General features: G+C 49.7%; 1 protein-coding gene across 3 annotated transcripts in view; it reads right to left on the bottom strand.

Annotated features, from left to right (window-relative positions):
• The window catches only part of LOC144770112 (zinc finger MYM-type protein 1-like), a 99,066-nt gene that overhangs the window by 48,438 nt on the left and 31,168 nt on the right, over positions 1–19,460 (bottom strand). Inside the window, exon 2 of one of the 3 annotated variants that reach the window (XM_078654382.1) lies at positions 11,837–12,011. The exons of the other annotated variants lie outside the window; for them this stretch is intronic. The gene's annotated coding sequence lies outside the window, so the exon portion shown is untranslated. The remainder of the gene's footprint in view (positions 1–11,836; positions 12,012–19,460) is intronic. 3 annotated transcript variants of the gene reach the window in all.

The raw sequence follows: 19,460 nt of genomic DNA, 5'->3' as shown, positions 1-19,460 counted from the left end.
CTTACCAGCACTAAGGCTAGGCAAATTCTCATTCCCCAACAATAAAGCCATGACAAAATGAAACTAGCATTAAGAAAGCCAAAAGGGTTATAGCCAATTCCAGACATGTTGGCTTTACCAATGCTTGCTTGCTATTAGGTCAAACACTTCTACCTAAATATAGTGCTGACACTATTACCCAGTAATAACTGTACAGAGTCAGGGCTTCAGTAATGAAGCACTTGGGTGACCCCAGCATTTGTCTAGGGCTCTAGGCACACTTTTCTTTAAAATGGGGGTGCTCTACTTTAAAGGAGGGATGTCGGACAGCCTCTACCTTTTTTACCCTCTGTATGTTTATTTAAATGTTCTGATTTTATATATGTGTAGTACATATATACCTACTAGATATGTACAGTGCTAGTGAACTCACAAAAAGGAAAAAAAAAAAATGGTCAATGCCGCTTGCCTTCCTCAATAACGGAAATAAATTACATAGTACCCACCAGTAGGGGGCGTGGCTAGGCACGCAATGAGAGAAGCAGCACAAGGGTAGAGCTCCGTGCTGAGCTTCCCCTTCCCCGGACCAGTTATCCGACATTTCGCACCGGAATGACCTGAAACTGCAGGCGAGCCATTTACCAGCCCTCCCCGACATTATAGCCGACTTTTGCCTCTGGGGACCGCCGCACAGGCACCGGACTTTCCCAGGGCTCCCTGGCGGGGCCTGCTGCCTCGCGGCCGGCGAGGGGACTCACGCGAGCCCGTGGCTTGGGCCGCGCAACTGGGCCTCACTGCGCGGCCTACCACCCCGATTCGCCCTGCCTACGCACCTTGCAGCGCGGGTCCCGGGACCCCCCCACAGGACGATCTTTGCCCAGCACCCCCCTCACCCCTCCCCTGGAGCGGAGGAGTCCACAGATGCGGGACGGGACAAGAAGGAAACTCGCCAGTGCTGGGCGCCCGGAATCGACGGCAACGCAGGCCGGAAAGGTAGACGCCGAGATGCCTCTGTATGCCCCGCGCGGAGCCTTAGCCGAGGGGTGCCTGTGACCGCCCAGTCTGCGGAGAAGACCGCGGGGGCTGGAGACGAGGACCTGCCACCTGGGCCCTGACTCGGAAACTGAAACGAAGGCTGTGCACCAGGCTCTGGACCCGACGGCCGGCCGAGTCTGCTGATTGCCGCCCTGGGAGAGATCTGGCCCAACGACACCTAGCAAGCCGCTAGGAGGAGGCGGACAACGGCCGGGCTCGAGGTGTGGATGCCGGGCCGGCTGCCTGAGCGCTGGTGGAGGCGAGGCTGCAGCCCTCACGGGAAAACACGGGCGCGGGTGAGAAAACCCCAGGAAACTCACCCTATTGACGTCCTACACAGGACGAGCCTCGCCAACGCCTGACCCCGGACCCCCGGAGGCCCCCAGACGGATTGCCTCATATGCCCTCCTCCCCCCCCCCCTGCTGAAATAACGCCAGCTAATGAGGCCTGGAGACGTGAGGTGATACAGCGGGGAAACCGGAGGCCCTGCACTGGGCGCTCCCTCCATGGAGGAACCCAAAGCCATGTGAAGGATCTGAACCCCGCGACGACCGGCCCACGCCAGATGCACACGAACATAGACGGTGCCCGAGCCCTGCTGTGCCAGGCATCTCCTCGCGAGACGCCCTGTGTGGGGAAGAGGGGACATCGCTGGATCGGAGCTCACTGCATCCTCCCCTCCATTCTGGCGCAGCGAGCGGAACTGAGAGACACAGAACCATCTGAATGTGTCGCTTTGAGGCGCGGCCCAGCCTTTTAAGCAGCGGGAAACCACCAGAAGAGGACGCTGTGTACTCCACTTGGATGCTGCGTTGATTATCTATAGGGAGACCGCCAAGTCGCGACATCAATATACAAGACAACTGCCGGTGAGCGTTGACCACGCTTGGTGTTCCCGGCCTTCCCAGCCACCACAAGTCACAGTCGGACCCTTCCCGCTGGCCAAGACGAGACCTGGGCCCCAACAACTGTGGGTTCGGACTCACCTGGAGGCCAGACTGCCAACGAGAGGCACGCAAAACCTGAGTCTGGGGTTGACAACCGGCCGCGAAGATCCGCCGCGCTAACCCGCCCCTCACGTGGAAAACGCATAGGAGACAGGCTGCGTTGCCCCACGGACACGGGTGCCAGGGGCCCCCACCCATTGTGCTCTGGAGACACTGCCGGGCCTGGAGACGGCGATTACCCCGCCCCCTGGATTTACTACCGGTGGAACCACCTCGCATATGTCCGGAGGAGTGAGAACCCGCACTGGCACCGGAGGAGCCCCGCCAAAGGGTAAATCGGATAAGTCATTACGCAAGATGGCGGCTGACCAAGTTACATCGCGATTGGATACCATGCTCGCGGCCATGGAACGTCTGGAACAATCCCTCCACCAGACCAGGACGTCCCTGGAAACTAAGATTGACTGTGTTGCCATAGACCTTACTCACCTGCGGGACGACCACAAGAAACTGGCTGATCGCACCAAGACATTGGAAGGCACGGTGACTGAACTTGGCCCCAAAGTCACTCAAATGGACAAACATGTACAAGATCTCCTGAATAGGGTAGAGTTCCTAGAGGACAGAGCCGAGGATGCGGAAGGGAGGGCGAGACGCAACAACATCAGACTCGTCGGAGTCCCGGAAAAATGGGAAGGAACCAGACCGGCTCAACGAGTAGAAGACTGGATACGTGAGCTATTACCTGAGGACACGCTCTCGCCGCAGTTTGTGGTGGAACGAGCGCATCGAGTGCCCACGAGACCTCACACTACCGGCTCCAACCCGAGACCACTACTCTTCAAGGTCCTGAACTACCGAGATAGAGACACAATCTTAAGGGAAACTAGACGGCTTGGGGAGGTCCGGATCGACAATACCGTGGTGATGTTCTTCCCAGACTACACCATACAGGTACAGCGCCAACGCCATGACTTCCTGGAGGTGAAGCGTCGATTGCGGGAAGCTGGCCTCAAGTACTCCTTACTCTTCCCTGCGAGGCTGAGAGTGGTGGCGCGAGATAAGACTTACTTCTTTAACAACCCTGTGGAGGTGAGCGACTGGCTCAACAGCGGAACGGACACGGCGCCGAGGAATGCACAACATCCTGAGACGCGACCCCGAGGGCGAGGACCACGACGTAGACGCAGGAACAGAGGCCACGCGAACGACCGCCCGGATGATACGACCCACCACTCCCCGCCTCTGGACCAGATACTCCAGGAACAACGGGACGCTCTCCGCAGGGCCTCCCAGCTGAGTGCCTCACCGACCTCAGACACTGCACAAGCGACGAGCCCGCGGATGGCTCCAAGTGATGATGAAGCGATCTACGGGATCTCCGACTCTCAACTATCAGTGGAACTCCCGGATGTCACGCCACAAACAGCTGATATGCCCCACTGAAGCGTGACACACGCAACCGACGATTGGAACCGGGGCAGCAGGGGTGGGACTCGTGGACGTCTGGCCACTGAGATGCAGCGGATACGGCTACACCTGGGAAAGCCCCTCGCTGCCCTGGGAGCGGACGGAGAAGCACTTGCACAGTAAACATCCAATCAGAGGTATGGTCGTTGGGGGGGGACGGGGGAGGCGGGTTTGTTGTCTTGCCCACCCCTGACACACGGCTGATCACATACCCCGAATAATCAAGCAATATTATTTGCCTCTTTCGCTGATGCACACACAGTCACCCGGGGATTACACCACCGGTGGGGACATGGTCCATTTGGATACCGCCATTGACTATATAATGGAATCATTTGTGGTCCGGGAAGGGGCAACAGACAATTTGGTTTCACTTGCTTAGACTTTAAAGAACTGCCTTATTGCTACCTAACTCGAGCTGCCCCCTGGACTTGAACGTTAATATTTCGCCCTACTGGCGTGTTTGGACGGTAACATGTTCCGTTGCCGACCTTTTGGTATTTGCTGTCGTTTAGCACTATTTGTATACCCAGTTACATTCATTCTTCCTCACATCAGAGTACTGCCTATGCTTTTAATAGAAATGTTGGAGTCTGTGTCTGTGGGTAGTGGGGGGGAATGGCGAGGTGCCTTGTGGAGACGGATACCAGGAGAGTGGGAGAATAGAGAGACAATTGCCTCATACCACGTTAGCGAATATGGCTGAGATTAAGATCTGCACATGGAATGTGAGAGGAATGCACACACCATCGAGACGTTACCAAATATATTCATATTTACGACGCCATAAATTCCAAATAGTTTTATTGCAGGAAACACATCTTAACAAAGCTGAGGTTCACGCGCTGCGTAGGAGATGGCGCGGTCGAATTTATGCCACTGTATACTCCTCTTATGCCCGTGGGGCACTCATATGGATAAGACCGGGGACACCTTGGGCAGAAATGGATACACAGATAGATGCGGGAGGCCGGTACGTTATAGTGAGGGGCAGACTTGACGGACACCCGGTGGTGCTTGCCTCCATATACTCTCCTAACACTGAACAGGGGGACTTCCTGGACTGCCTCTCCACGACACTGGCGCCCTGGCATGGACTTCCGTGGATCCTTGGAGGGGACTATAATTGTATCCTGGACGTACACCTAGACAGGTCGACTGCCCCCCCACCTAACGCCCAAACGCACGTCACAACGAAAGCTCTCCTCAACTGGGCCCAGCAATGGCGCCTACAAGATGCATGGAGGACCCGCAACCCCACGACACGCACATACTCCTATTGGTCTGGCGCGCATGCACTACACGTCCGCCTGGACAGGTACATGGTCTCCCCTGATCTCCTTCCACTAATCCTTGACTCTCAATACATGGGCCGCACACACTCGGATCACAACCCTCACACACTCACCATTGCATGGGATGCCCCGCATCCTCCAATCCCCACCTGGCGCCTCCAGCCGGACCTCTTGCTTGATGCGGCATTCCGAGAATCCTTGCTCACACAGTCGGCCCAATACTTTGAACTAAATGCTGGCACAGCGTCCTCTCCCCAAACCGAATGGGATGCCTTCAAAGTGGTGACACGGGGTCACTGCCTGGGAACACAAGGGCATATGAGACACCAAATTGAACGAGACCTGACGAGACTGGAATCGGAACTATTAGACCTTGAATGCCCTGCGGGGGGGAGCGCGGACGCCCGACTGGCTGCTGCTAGGGCGGAACATGACCGCCTGCTAGACCGTCTGAAAAATGTAAACTTTGCGGCACACTCGGCTCGGACCCACAGACAAGGTGATAGACCGGGTAAATTGCTAACCTGGCTGATTGCGCGAGAGGACCGTTCGGCCCCAATATCGGCCATACAGGCTGGAGATGGCAGGCTACTGTACTCTCAGCGCCAAATACATGAGGCCTTCACGGAACATTACGGTGGCCTGTACCTCTCACGCCTTCAGGCTCCGCTACCTACCATTATGGAATACCTCTCTGACATACAGTTGCCTGCCCTGACGGCGACACAACGTGATGACCTCGGAGCACTGCTGGACCCCGAGGAACTCCGTCACGCCAGCTTTAACCTCTCGAATGGTAAGACCCCGGGTCCGGATGGCTTACCGGCCGAATTCTACAAGGCTGCCTCGGACATCCTGATCCCACATCTGGTGAAGATGTACTCCGCGGCTACTGATGACCTCGCCCTACCCCCGACCCTTAATGAGGCGACGCTTGTCTCCTTATTAAAACCTGGCAGAGATGGCACGCAGATGGGCTCTTACCGCCCCTCTCGCGCTTTTGAACACCGATTACAAAATTCTTGCCTCAGCTCTAGCCCGCAGACTGGCCCCTTTCGTTCCTACGCTGGTACACCACGACCAGAACGGGTTTGTACCGACAAGACACACCTCCCATAATATCCGACGATTATTTCGTTTGCAGGAATATGCTACGGCTCAATGGCCACGAGCGGGATGCCTTGTGCTGGACCTGGAGAAAGCTTTTGACTCGGTGGAATGGCCCTACCTGCGAGCAGTGTTGGAGAAATTTGATTTAGGTGAGGACTATCTGATGATGGTCGGCCTTTTATACAGTAGGCCCACGGTCCGAGTCCGAACTGGGACACTACTCTCAGACCCCATTCGAGTACGGAGAGGCACGAGACAGGGCTGCCCACTTTCGCCCCTGCTGTTCTCCCTAGCAGTGGAACCCCTGGCCGCGATACTCCGGTCTCGGGGAACTGACTGGGGAATACCGCTGGCAGACGGACTACATGTGGTGTCCTTATATGCCGACGACCTTCTTTTATACGTTAAGGACCTCAACAATGTCCCAGACTCCCTTACAACAATCTTCGGTACCTTTGAGGAAATGTCGGGCCTAAAAGTGAACTGGGCCAAATCCGGGGCATACTCCTTTAGCCCGGATGTCCCTGAATGTGATATAGACATCGGAGGTGAAAGGTTGCGGTGGTATCCCAGTGTATTCAAGTATCTTGGGATACACATTTACCGAGACCCGATGGACGTCTTGGAAGGCAACCTGATGAGGGCAATCGCCTCTACCAGAGCGCAAGTGGGGTTCTGGAACACACTGCCGCTCAATGTCCCCAGTCGCATAGCCTTAGCCAAAATGATAGTGCTACCGCGACTGTTATACTACTTTGCAAACATACCAACATATGTACCTACCCGGGTATTCCGAGACCTTGAAACCCTGCTACGTACTCTGATTTGGAATAAAGGCCGACCCCGCGTCGCACTGACGAAAATGTACATGCCCACTGCGGAGGGCGGTCTAGCAGTCCCGAACATGGAATTATACTACCTAGCTGCACAAATGCAATGGGTGTCGGGCTGGCTAGGAGGCAAGAACCTGAATGACACCGCTACAGATACCACCACTTGGTCCCTGTTCCAAATTCAGAGACTATTCCACCCGCTGACTCGGGCTCCGAGACCGCCGCAACTGCTGCTCGCAGTGGCGCGCAGGTGCTTCCTCCGTTGCTTATACATAACACATAGCTACGACACCATATGCACCGATGTTGCCACTGTTGGGCATCCCGACGACGGCTGGGACCCTATCCGCTGTCCGGTTGGAGGGCTGGACCACCGCAGAAGTGGAAACAATGGGTGACCTTTACTCTGATGGCGCCCTACTACCCTTTGCTACCCTCGTGGAGGACACATCCCTCCCGGCTGGACAGTTCCTGACGCATGCATCCCTCGTATATGCGTTAACCACCGCTTGGGGAGACATATCTAGTGAACCACCCGTGCACCATTTCATACAGTACATACATGTCATGAGCAACGGCACTCATATTATTCATTGGCTCACCCAAGCGCTTCTACTACATACGCACCAGGCGACTGGATGCCTGAGGGAGAAATGGGCGACAGACAGAGGACGGGACTGGACGGACAAAGAGTGGGCCATGATCCTGGCTGGTCCAGTGAACGTCCCTCGCAACCCTCGTTTTAAAAATCATAAAATTTTACATACTGCACCGCGCATATCTCACCCCCGCAAAAATTAATAAATACTTTTCAGTAACAGACACGGCCTGCGGCCGATGCTCTCACATAGGCGCAGATCTCCTTCACATGCTCTGGCTCTGTCCTGCCCTCCAGCAATACTGGGAAGGAGTGACCAAGATGCTACGGCATTGCACTGGGGAACACATTCCGAACACGTGGGAGGCGTGCATATTGGGTTTGTTCAAGCGCACACACCTTAATAGGGTCCAGACTAGATACTGGGACCTTGGACTCATCACGGCCAAACGACTGCTCACCAAGAAATGGAAAGCTTCCACATCCCCACAGCTCCGACACTGGTGTCTGTCGCTGACAAACTGGGCGCGGGCTGAGAGCTCTGTCCTGCAACGGGAAGAGACGGCAAGACTCAGAAAATTCCCTATAGCACAACAATGGGAGGACATACTACACTCCTTCCTGCAGAAATGCACAGAGCAGGGAATCACATGACGGAACATGTACTGACACCCCTACTCCCCGCTGCGACACATTGATAAACACACTTGCTGCATCCTCTACCTTCCTGTCGCCGCCAAACCTGACACTCTATCTGACTTGCGCTCTCCTGCCACGCACCAGCGATCGCTTGCCCCACACCCGGAGTCACACCGTCACATATGATGCTACGACGAGAGACGAAGCCGCCCACCGGAATGCCACACACACCGGTTGCTCACAGACCCGCCCCCGCCCCCCTGGGGACTCGGCTACACAGACAGCTTGCATCCTGCTGAGTCCCGCCCCCCCCACCTACCTATCCCGCGAGGCGCAACTGTCACGTTGACTCTGACCTCCACTTCCTCGACGCTAAGGCAAACTCTACGCATACCTTACCCTACCTTCCTCCTGTACAACCCATGCCCCTGTTTTGTAGTAAGTAGATGGTTTGGTTTCAATTTTCCCTTAGACCTTTTCCATCCATGTACAGCTTCATGCTCTACCTGCTATCACACCATGAGACACCCTAGGAAGTGACGACAAATACCTGGGCACCTCGCCCGGAGGCTGAGGTGTGGAACACATCTTTCCCACAGACTGGATACACGAGGGAGTTACACGCCCCAAACACGCACGGTCGCTGAACGCCCTCAACACTCCTTCATAAGACGGCCAGACCATCCACCTGTAACTCTGCACGAAGACACTCACTAGGGCTGCACATTAGACAGGATGGACACAGCTGCCATCGCCAGCGCTGATGAGGGTAGATTCGGCACATCCACCTTAATCCACTGAACCTATACGGAAAAAGAAAACCTATAGACCATACAATCACTAGACGCTGAACATATGCAAGTTATGATGTAAAGTGGAATATTGTCATACGCTGCCGGACCCCCGGGTTGCCGGCCCTAAAGCTGTGTTCACTTACCTTATGATTCACTAGATCCTATATCTGCTGCTGGCCCGGATGGGTTGTAAGCTATGATGCTGTGTAAAATGTGTGTTGGACAATAAAGGTCTTTTAAAAAAAAAAATTAAAAAAAATAGTACCCACCAGTACATCTGCATACAAGGTTCATGGCATTCTGTGTTTTCTGAATGTATATGTTTTACAAAGGTATATAAGGAAAACAAGGATGAAATGGGTTAGAATTGTGCAGTGAGGTAAAGTCACATTGCTGTGGTCTTGTGACTGAGTTTTTTCTCTGAAAAATCTCATTGTAACATCTGTGTGGCAGTAGACCAGAGGTCTTCAATCTGTGGCGCAAGCCTCCTGGGGGTCCGTGACTGCATTACGTGATTGCATTCCCAGGGGGGCCAAATGCGTCTGCAAGGACATGCAAATGAAGATGGACAGGAAGCGCGTTTCAAGGCCGTCTACAGTTATTAGGTTTCGCCTGGCGATCCGCTGCGCAGCAGCGTTCGTGCAGGCGAAATCTTTTGAGAACAGTATGTGGCTTTGTGCCGCCTCTCTTTTCCATTGGCTAGCTCCATAAATGGAGGCTAGCCATTGGAAGAGAGAGGCGTCCGTCATTGTCCGAGGCGATTCGTGGGCGTTCCGGCGATTTTTTCCCTCTCCGCCCCTCTGTGAACCTCTTTGCGGCGGTGGGCGGATGTTTTTTTTTTTTTGGGCCGTCATGTTTTGTTCATTTTCAAAGTGTCTTTGGAAGGGGTGGGCTGCGCGATTTTAGTGGTCCTGCAAGGTCTCGCTGGGAGGGCCGGATACTCGACATGCACGGACGGCCTGGAAGCGAGTTGGAACTCGGATGAAGACCTCACGCTGACCGGAGTTGAAGCAGGTACGGGGGTCGTTTAACTGGTGACTTTGGCCTGCTAGTGAGAGTCTGTGTGGTGTCATGTATTTTTTACACCAACCACAGACCTCCAGATTACAGCGCAGTCACAGCTAACACCAGAAACACAAATCTGACTAGTTTAACATTTTCTTTCATTCTTGGCCCAAGTGTAGATTCCGTTTCCCACGCTTTCTGAAAAGTATGCATTATTAGTACAAGTTTACCTGTTACTCCCACGCAACCATTGCATTTAAGAATCCCCCTCCTCCGCAGTCATTCTTTCCCTGCTGTGAAGCTTTACAATTTTCTGGCTGTTGATGGGTTTTACCTCCGCTCCCCAGGCAGTGCCTACGTTCGGCGAGCGCTAGGGACTGCAAGAAAGGCGTTCTCCCAAACCGGAATTCAAGGATCCACCTCAGAAAATGGCGGCCGGAGAACTAAATGCCAATGTCTTGCTTGACGCTCAAGCCATACGGCCCCGAACGCACAATATTATTGTGGGTCTCAGGCGGCAAAGTGTGGAAGGAACTCAGTGAATGTTTAACAAAGAGGTCACAGGCTCGATGCTCAGCAGGGAGTCTACACAGTCTCAGTCCACACAGGACAACAAAATGAGTTCTGTTAAGTTGGATATGAATAACCACCCCCGTTCAGAAACATAGTTCACTTTTGTGCAGCAGGTACAGTGGCACTGGGGTCCCTTCACCCCGAGGAGGCCTGTCCTTTAACACTAGCTCAGGTGCATGGGGCACTTGGTTCATGCTTGCATTTGGGGCACTGGCAAGCACGCTACAACATGGCACCCATTACTGAAAACATCACATGGATATTCTATTATCATTAACCATCTATGTCTTGTGGAACCTCTCAGGAGTACAGAGTTGCCGAAAATGAGCACACTGGACAGTTGTCTAAAACGAATAGCTGTGGCTCTGGGTGGGTGTGAGTGGCTCTGGGTGGGTGTGTGTGGCTCTGGGTGGGTGGGTGTGGCTCTGGGTGGGTGGGTGTGGCTCTGGGTGTGTGTGTGACTCTGGGTGTGTTTGTGTGTGTGTGTGTGTGTGTGTGTGGCTATGGGTGTGGGTGTGTGTGTGGCTCTGGGTGGGTGTGTGTGTGGCTCTGGGTGTGTGTGTGGCTCTGGGTGTGTGTGTGGCTCTGGGTGTGTGTGTGTGTGGTTCTGGGTGTGTGTGTGGCTCTGGGTGTGTGTGTGTGTGTGGCTCTGTGTGTGTGTGTGTGGCTCTGGGTGTGTGTGTGTGTGGCTCTGGGTGTGTGTGTGTGTGGCTCTGGGTGTGTGTGTGTGTGGCTCTGGGTGTGTGTGTGTGTGGCTCTGGGTGTGTGTGTGTGGCTCTGGGTGTGTGTGTGTGTGTGTGTGGCTCTGGGTGTGTGTGTGTGTGTGGCTCTGGGTGTGTGTGTGTGGCTGGCTCTGGGTGTGTGAGTGGCTCTGGGTGTGTGTGTGTGTGTGGTAGTAATTGCTGTCTGCTGAGCTCGTCCGTAGGGTACAATAGGTCTCACATTTGCGAGAGATTAAGCTATTGGCAATGTAAATACAATGCCATTTATTTATCTGTTTTCAAAACCAACACAAATACAAATTTTGTCATTTACAATGCCAATAGCTCTAACTTTTCCAAAGGCGAAACCGTTGCATTGTAAATGCTTGTTTGCAGATGTTGAAGTGCTTAAAAATGTGCGACTGTAATTCTGAGTGCCCTGGGGCACAGTTAGTGAGTTGGGAGTCAAAGATATAGCTAAAAAAGAACTAAATATTCAGAACTAAAAAAATAAATCAATCAAAAAAAAGAACACACACACCTAAAAAGTAAATTCAAAGCAAGTTAAACTAATCTGTGAAAATTAACTCTTTTACATTCAGAAACCACGGTAAGCTAATGCATTCACTAGAGATGTCTGTGCAGGACCAGTGTCACAGAACTGAATCCTGGTTGGTGTAGTGAGGAATAATGACTTGAGCATTTATAGTGCTGCGAGGTCCCAGCCTTTGGCAAAAAGCCCTGTACATATGTAAATCATTTATATCTTTATATTTTAGTAATCACACTATACCTAGAAGTATTTTATAAGTGCCCATTAAAAGATCACTCCAGAACTGGTAACGCTTTATATTACCTTTCAAGAAGAATACATCTTTGTCATTGTGGAGCTCCAAGTGACTCCAACAGTTGAAGAGGAGTTGGCCTAACGCCTAGGGCGGTCGTCGACGAATCTGGGGAACTGGGTTCGAGTCTAGGCAACGACTCTGAACATCCTGTGATTCTGGGCAAATCACTTAATCTCCCCGTGCCTAACAAAAACAAAAAAAGAACATGAATGTGTCCTCATGTAACGCAACTGGTGCTATGTAAAGCGCTCTGATACCCGATTCGGGCCAGGTTTGCGCTATATAAACCTCCGTAAAATAAATAAATAAGATGTATACTAGTTCCCAAGCAGCCTTTATGTTAAGTATTTAATAAGTAACAGGGTTGAGCTGTATGAAGGGCCAACTAAACCCAGGGTCACTGGAATTATGTGGGACAGACAACCAAATCACTTGGCAAAGCCATCTGCGGCAAGAAACGGGAAATTATGCAGCATAATGAGGCACAATTTGTGACAGTATTTCATAATTATTTTGCCCTTTTTAGGTCTCGCCTGAGCCAGCGCATGGGCTGCTCTACGAGGCATTTAGTAAGGGCTTTTGAGCTCTGAACACACGCTTGTGCAAGTGCTTTTCTTTTTTATTAGCCCGCAATTGGCCTGTGCATACGTCTTTTTAAAAATCATAAATGGCAATTGATCCAAGGCGGGTGATTGTCCCGCCTTGTTTGTTCCATGGCCTAGGGTACTCGGGAGTGCGCGTTAATGCCATCTGTTTCCAATTATCCCGTTGGCGTTAATTGGAAACAGATGGTGCTTGCTTTCTGTTTTTTTTGTTTTCCCTCGTAGTAGCTATAAACACTGCCTCAGGCTAAGTCTTTGAAAATGGAGTCTACACCAGGCGTCACAGATTTACCTGGATTTTCCTATTTTAGTTTGGCAATTTTTCCAAGCAAATGTTAGTAATATTAGCACATATGCACATTTTTATTTTCTACTTCAACTAACCTTTTTCAGTCTGCAGCCTGAATGCAAGCCCATCCCAAAGGCCCCATTACCTTTTGCTTGTGTTTTTTCCCCCCTCGTGGTAGGTATAAACACTGTCCTTTCCTGCACCTCTGTCCTTCTCCTGCATCTCTCTCCTCCTCCTGCCTCTATGTTCCTCTAATGTCCTTATCTTCTCCAGCAACTCTTGCCCTCTCCTGCACCTCTGTCCGTATCCTGTACCTCACTCCCTCCTGTTCTCACCTCTCCCTGCATCTCTCGCATCCTGCATTTCCTATTGTCTCATCGCTGCCCACTCCCCGTTACTGTGCCAGGGTGTCCTTCTCCCACCACCTCTCTCCCCACAAATCTCCTTTATACCCTCCTGCATCTCTGCGCTCCCCCCCCAAACCTGGCCTCCTGCAGTCTCTCGCTCTCTCCAGGCTCTCTTCTCTTCGGATGTCTATGTCTTGCAGTGTATTGTAAGTAGCGTTTCTATAGCGCATTCCTGCCCTTTGACGTTTACTCCTCTGTGTGACCCTCTACCCCCTAAAACCCCCTTCCCCCACCCTCCTTCTCCTTCCCTCGACCATTACTGCCCCTCCCCCCGTTTTCATTCTCACGTCCATCCCTGTTCTCGTCTCATCCCGAGTTCTAACTTCCTGCATCTTCGTGCGTCTCTCTCTCTCTCTCCCCCTTCTCAATTCTTCCTCCCCCTTTCGGCATTGTCTCAATTTCAAACTCATCCAGAATCTTTCATTATTTTCCAACTAGCGCTTTGAAAACCGCTGGGTGGAGTTTGCGCTCACCCACAAGTCCACTCCCCCTACCCCGTTTCCCTCAATCGTTCTCTGTGGTAAGCGTTCTGAAGAACCCGCAGAGCTACAAGGCGCTATATAAATGCAATTAAGATCCAGTCAACGAAAGATGGTTCACTCGGGTGAGCGTTACTCAGCAGCAAAGCAGGCTGTAGCTCTCTTTCTCTAGCTGTCACACCAAACTCTCAGTCGCAGGAACTATAATCTCAGAAGTGCAGAGTAAGACCCCCATAGACACAGACAAGTAAGCACTGGAGAACGCATCATCGACTTAAGGTGACGACAGCCTGACAGGAGCCGGACGCAAGGGTCGCTCCTTTGCAGCCACTTTGGGACTCTACTGATGCACAGGTACGTAGGTAAGAGGAGGGTGCACCAGTAAAGAAAGAAGGAATACGCATCTGCAATGCAATAGGTCCCATATTTACACGAGTTTGAGCTATTGGCATTTTAAATGACCATGCCTTTTATATATGTTTTGATTTTAAAAACAGAAATAAAAGGCATTGTCATTTACAATGCCAATAGCACAAAGTAGCGTAAATGCGAGACCTATTGCATTGCAAATGCTTTTTAGGTTTCGCCTGGCGTCTGAGCTCCTAGCTCCGCACAGGACAAATCTTATGTCCCTACAGTGTAGGGCTTAGTCCCGCCCTCTGTTCCATTGGCTAGCTCCATAAATGGAGGCTAGCCATTGGAACAGAGATCTGTCCGTCATGGCCGGACCAGATTCGTGGGCGTTCCCGAGATTTTTTCGCTCTCCGCCTCTGCGATGTCGTCATCGCGGCCGTGGGCGGGGTTTATTTTTGTTTTTGTCCAGGTTGCTTTTCGTCATTCCGCCGCCGGAGGTAGTCCAGGAGAGTGCTATCCGTGTGTTCCCGCACCCCCCTCCAACGGAGGAAGCCTTCCCGACCACCCCCCCCTGTCCGTTCCCGCCCCCCCCCGTCCAAGCTACGAAGGTGATGACGTTAAGAGTTTAAAAGGGATGCAGGTGAGAGAGAGCTATTAGCCGATTTCAGCAAGGAGAATCAAGTTTATGCACTACATCACAGGTACGAGAGGGATGTTATGAGGTTGGTTGTGAATGTTATTGAAAGGTTTATATGCGGAGGTAGTAGGAGAGACAAGACCGTGCTTCTTAACAGAACGTGTGACTATGATAAGGAAGGAGGGAAGAACATTTTGAACAGCTTAGCGTTGTGAGTTATTAGAGGGAGTACGGCGATTAATACATTGAATTTCAAGACAGCTTTATAAAATGAGTAACATATAGTGGTATGCAATGAATGTTTTACAAATATACAGTCTAAAAATGTCGTTGTTTACATTTGTAGTGAACCCCTGAAGAAGGGCGACGAAATAGCCCGAAATGCATTGGGAAATAATCACTGCCGAAGATGTTATGTATGTTTCCTGCCTTAGAAAAAGGCCCGGATGGGCATATCTACCGCATCAGGATAAAATACATATTGGTTTTTTCATGTGACGAGGAAAAGAATGATTAATGAAAACTGGAATAACCGAATAAACTTATGAAATGGATTGAATTGTGGCATCTTTTGTACAAAGAACATAAATAAGCTGTGCTTCCGGCGTGGGAGCAAAAATACGTTCACCTCAATTAAACACATAAGGTCCCAAAGGCGAGACTTATTGGCTATGCCAATGCTTTTTATAATTGTTAATACTGTCTTGGCATACGTTTTACCTCATTAATACTGGCGTGACACCCAAATATAGTAATAGGCAACAGACCAGCCAAGGTTTGCAAAGGGCGTTTACTGTGCAGCAACCTATTTCGCTGTGTTTTTAGTCCGAGCTTGAAAAAACAATTTCTTAAAATTTGGTGATTATGTAGTAAATATGGCAAATGCATATTTATGCAAACAACACTGTGACTGTATAATTTCAGTGACCCTGACTGTACCAGAATGATGACTGTTTTACTATCTTTCCTTGCTTCCATTAGGGGCCAATGTAGTATTGGGCCTTGGAGTAAGGGCCCACGGGAGAGGAAAACTGAAGCAGAGTAGACACCTTAGCAAGGACGTCAGAGAGATGATAGTGAGGGGATGGTGCAACAAGGGAGTCCACATTTTTAACAAAGGTCAGAGGAAACAGCCCACCTAAGAAGAAGCTATCATTTGTGAAGCAGGTGTAGCAACACTGGGGTCCATGGGTCTGACATACCAACTGGATCATAATTATGACTACCTTGCTCTTAAAAAAAAAGTGGTGGGGGATTTATTTTCTTTGGTAGCTTTGGAGCCGAGGGCACATTTATTAGAAAAAACTGTGGAAGCAACACATTGGAGCTCATTTGTTTGCTAAAAAGGAGATGTGGTATAATGGCAAGAGCTGCCAAATTTGGTACCGAGTGCAAGTCCTGGTGTCAGCTCAGCAGTCTTAGATTCTAGACAAATCACAAAATTTCCCCATGACTTAAAAAAGGAATTTGACCTTACGTAATGTAACTGGGTCTTATGTAAACTGTTTAAATGCCCATTGTCCGAGTCTGCGCTGCATACCACTCCCCCCCCCCCCCCCCCCAAAACAAAACAGGGACAGAGCCTATTTCAAGATTGGATTGATGGCCAGGCATGGTGTGGAAGGGGTGAAAGATGAAGGGGTGAAAGATGCAGAGGGAAAAAGGCTGCTCCTCAGAGTGGCAGCTATCATTAGTGTAGCAGGTGCCGTTGCACCGGGAACCAGGAATGCAAAGGGCTCATAACATCCAAATTATGGGGAGCAATTTGTTTGGTAAATATCTGTTTTTGTTTGCTGAATTTGCCCTAGTATAGGTCTCAAATGTATTGTGGTTTATGAGTTACAGAAAAACTATTCATGAATTAGTCTTATAAGCTCCGCACCTCTATTCAGCCCTGCAACTTCCGCTCCCGCAGTCCTTGCCATAAGTTCTACAAGGGGGCCACGAATTCTAAATATTTTGCTTTTGGGGCTCAGAGCAAAAAAAGTTAAAGTCCTCTGCAGTAGACTATGTGGTAATGATATGGAATACGACCTACCAGACTTTCTCTAAATAACATGAATTATTGGTCTAATGCATTTTTATTGGCATGGGTGGATGCGTGCGACCCAGGTGCCCTCTAATAAACCCAGGTGACCTGAGGGGCTGAGAGCAAATCTTTACTCTTACCTCTCCTTTCTTCTGAAATAGAACAGGATTGCCTGGGCAGCAGCCAGGACCAGAAACTGTCTTTCTATTTTGAGCGAATAATCACTTCCACCCCCGGGTCAAAACAGTCCCCACTCAGTGCCTGGTTTTTAAACCAACAAGGCAGGACTCTGGACTAGGCTTCTTTTGTGATCGTCTCGTTTTGAGTGGTTCAGCACTTTCAGTCAAGGGGCAGATGTCTTATCAACTGGCAAAAAGACACATTTTTCCAAACTCTGCCAAGCAATTCAGGCTTTCAGAGGAACACATTAAGAGTACGAATTGTAGAGCTGGCTGGATCTTTATTAGAAGCCCCTGTGGACGTTCCTGCTACCCTTTCATTAATTTAATTCTGATAATTCTTTTTGATTGGCTTCTTCAGTCTCCTTTTTTTATTAGCTGGCTCTCTCACCACCCCTCAACTGTAATATCTTGCTCCGCTTAATAATTCACTAGTGGGTCATTACTACTCTTGGTCCTGAACTCAGGTGAGATAATTCTGCCAGCAAACAAATTGTTGAGGCAAACAGTGGAAAATAATTGAAGAGAACATTGCTCACCAGATGTCCTTTAAAACATCTTGATAGGTATGTGAGGCTTATACTTCAGCATTTCTAGGGACTAAGGGTCTGTTCAGCTTGAATGAAAGACTAGAAAAGGATATCCCCGCACAGAAAACTTTTTAAAATGGCAATCAAAAGTGTCCAATAGATTACATGTTTATGTCTGTATGGAATTTTTCCCTCATAAGAGGATTTGAGGTACTCCAAAGAGAAGAAAGCGACCATAACCCCTCGCAGCTGGAGCTGCAAGGGGGCATACCGCACCCACGAGATAAAGTGATCCCACAGCAAATTGAGTACCCTAAAAGAGTGACCACTAGACTAACGGCTGAATATATAGAAAAATTAGAGAAGCTACAGCAGAAGGTAGTCTTGGGAACAATAGGGGGGGCGAACTTTAGAATGGTTAGAGGAAAAAATAGCTCAAGTGGTGCAATGCCTTAGAATTGAATTAACAAAAGATAAAGCAAATAAGCACCCACCAACAGTAAGACAACATAAATGGTTTTCTGTGGAATGTCTAAAGAAAAAAAGAGAGATAAGAAAAGTAACTAGAAGTATGAAAGTAAAAGATGATGGGATAAGACAACTTTATCTCAAAAAACTGAAAAGAGAATATAAAAGGCTAATTACACTAAAAGAGTGTATAAGGATAAATGCTGGGAAAATCTTCTGGAAGCTATTGAAACAAAGAATATACGTCAGTTCTGGAAGCTGGTACAAATTGGTTCCGACCACATGGTGGGGGAAATGAACTGTGTGGTAGAGGAGGCAGCCTGGGAGAAATATCTGAAGAAACTCTATAGCTCTCGTAGAGAACCAGACGAAGGAAGGCCTCAGCCCTGGCAAGGGCTAATGGAAGAATTAAAGGCAGATTTCACAGAAAATAATGTAAAAAATACAATGGTGAACCTAAAGTTAATCAGAGCAGCAGGTCCAGATAACCTTCCAGCAATAATAATAAAACCGAGCTGAACTGGAGGGCGAGCTTCTTTTCCCACATGTTTTTGGTGATCCTTGAGTCAGGCAAAATACCTAATAATTGGAAAGGGGCAGTAATAAGACCCGTGCATAAAAAGGGTAATATGAATGCACCACAAAACTATAGATCAATTAACCTATTGGATATAGGGGAAAAGGTGTTTGCGAAAATAGTGTTGCTTAGACTGAAGGATTGGGTGGAACAGTTTTCGATCCTACCGGTGGAACAGTGGGTTTTAAAGAAGGCCACTCTATGATCGATCACTGCTTCGCCCTGTGGGCAGTGGGTCGTAAGTCAATTGAACAAAACGGTAAACTGTGTTGCTGTTTTGTAGACTTTCGAGCCGCGTTTGATTCAGTCAATAGGAACCGCCTCTGACAGACATTAATAAAGAAAAAGATCCCAGAGAATTTGCTGGCCATCATAAAAGAACTACATAGTGGAAACTGGGAACAGGTAATTAGAGACACAGGAGGAGCGCTGACGCCAAAAATAGCAATTGGGAAGATGCTCAGGCAGGGCTGTGTACTGGCCCCCCTGCTCTTTGCAATTTTTTGGCAGACTTACCAGCAATTCTAGAAGTTGATAGAAGTGCTAGTCCGAGAATGGACGGTAAGAAAGTGCCCCGTCTCCTGTACGCAGACGATCTGGTGATAATGGACCAGGCCGAAATTGGCCTCCAGAGGAAGCTAGATGCCTTTAGAGAGTATTGCGAAGGGAGATTTTTAACTATAAATATGGATAAAACAAAAATTCTGTGTTTTGGGAAAAAGGATACCAGTTTCACTTGGTGCTTAGGAGACTTGCAATTGGAAACAGTCAAGGAATATCGGTACCTTCGACTGTAGTTTGATAGGACTCTTATGTGGGGTACTCACCTTGAAGCACAGACAGCTAAAGCAATGGATCAATCTGTTGGTTGAAAAAATGTAACCGAGACTATGGAGACATGTCTCACAAACCGTTACTAAATGCTTTTAATACGATGATACCTCCACAAGTCCTTTACGGAGCAGAAATTCTTTTTTTAAGTGGGAAACGAGACTGGGATTTAGAGGAAGGGAAGTGCTTGCAAACATTGCCGTCCCTACCACGCTCATCAATGATCCAGGCAATAAGAACCGAGATAGGT

This window comes from Lissotriton helveticus, chromosome 7 (genome assembly GCF_964261635.1).
Source record: "Lissotriton helveticus chromosome 7, aLisHel1.1, whole genome shotgun sequence".
Classification (NCBI taxonomy): domain Eukaryota; kingdom Metazoa; phylum Chordata; class Amphibia; order Caudata; family Salamandridae; genus Lissotriton; species Lissotriton helveticus.
The sequence above is the reverse complement of the archived record's forward strand: the minus strand, read 5'-3'. Positions and strand labels throughout refer to the sequence as shown.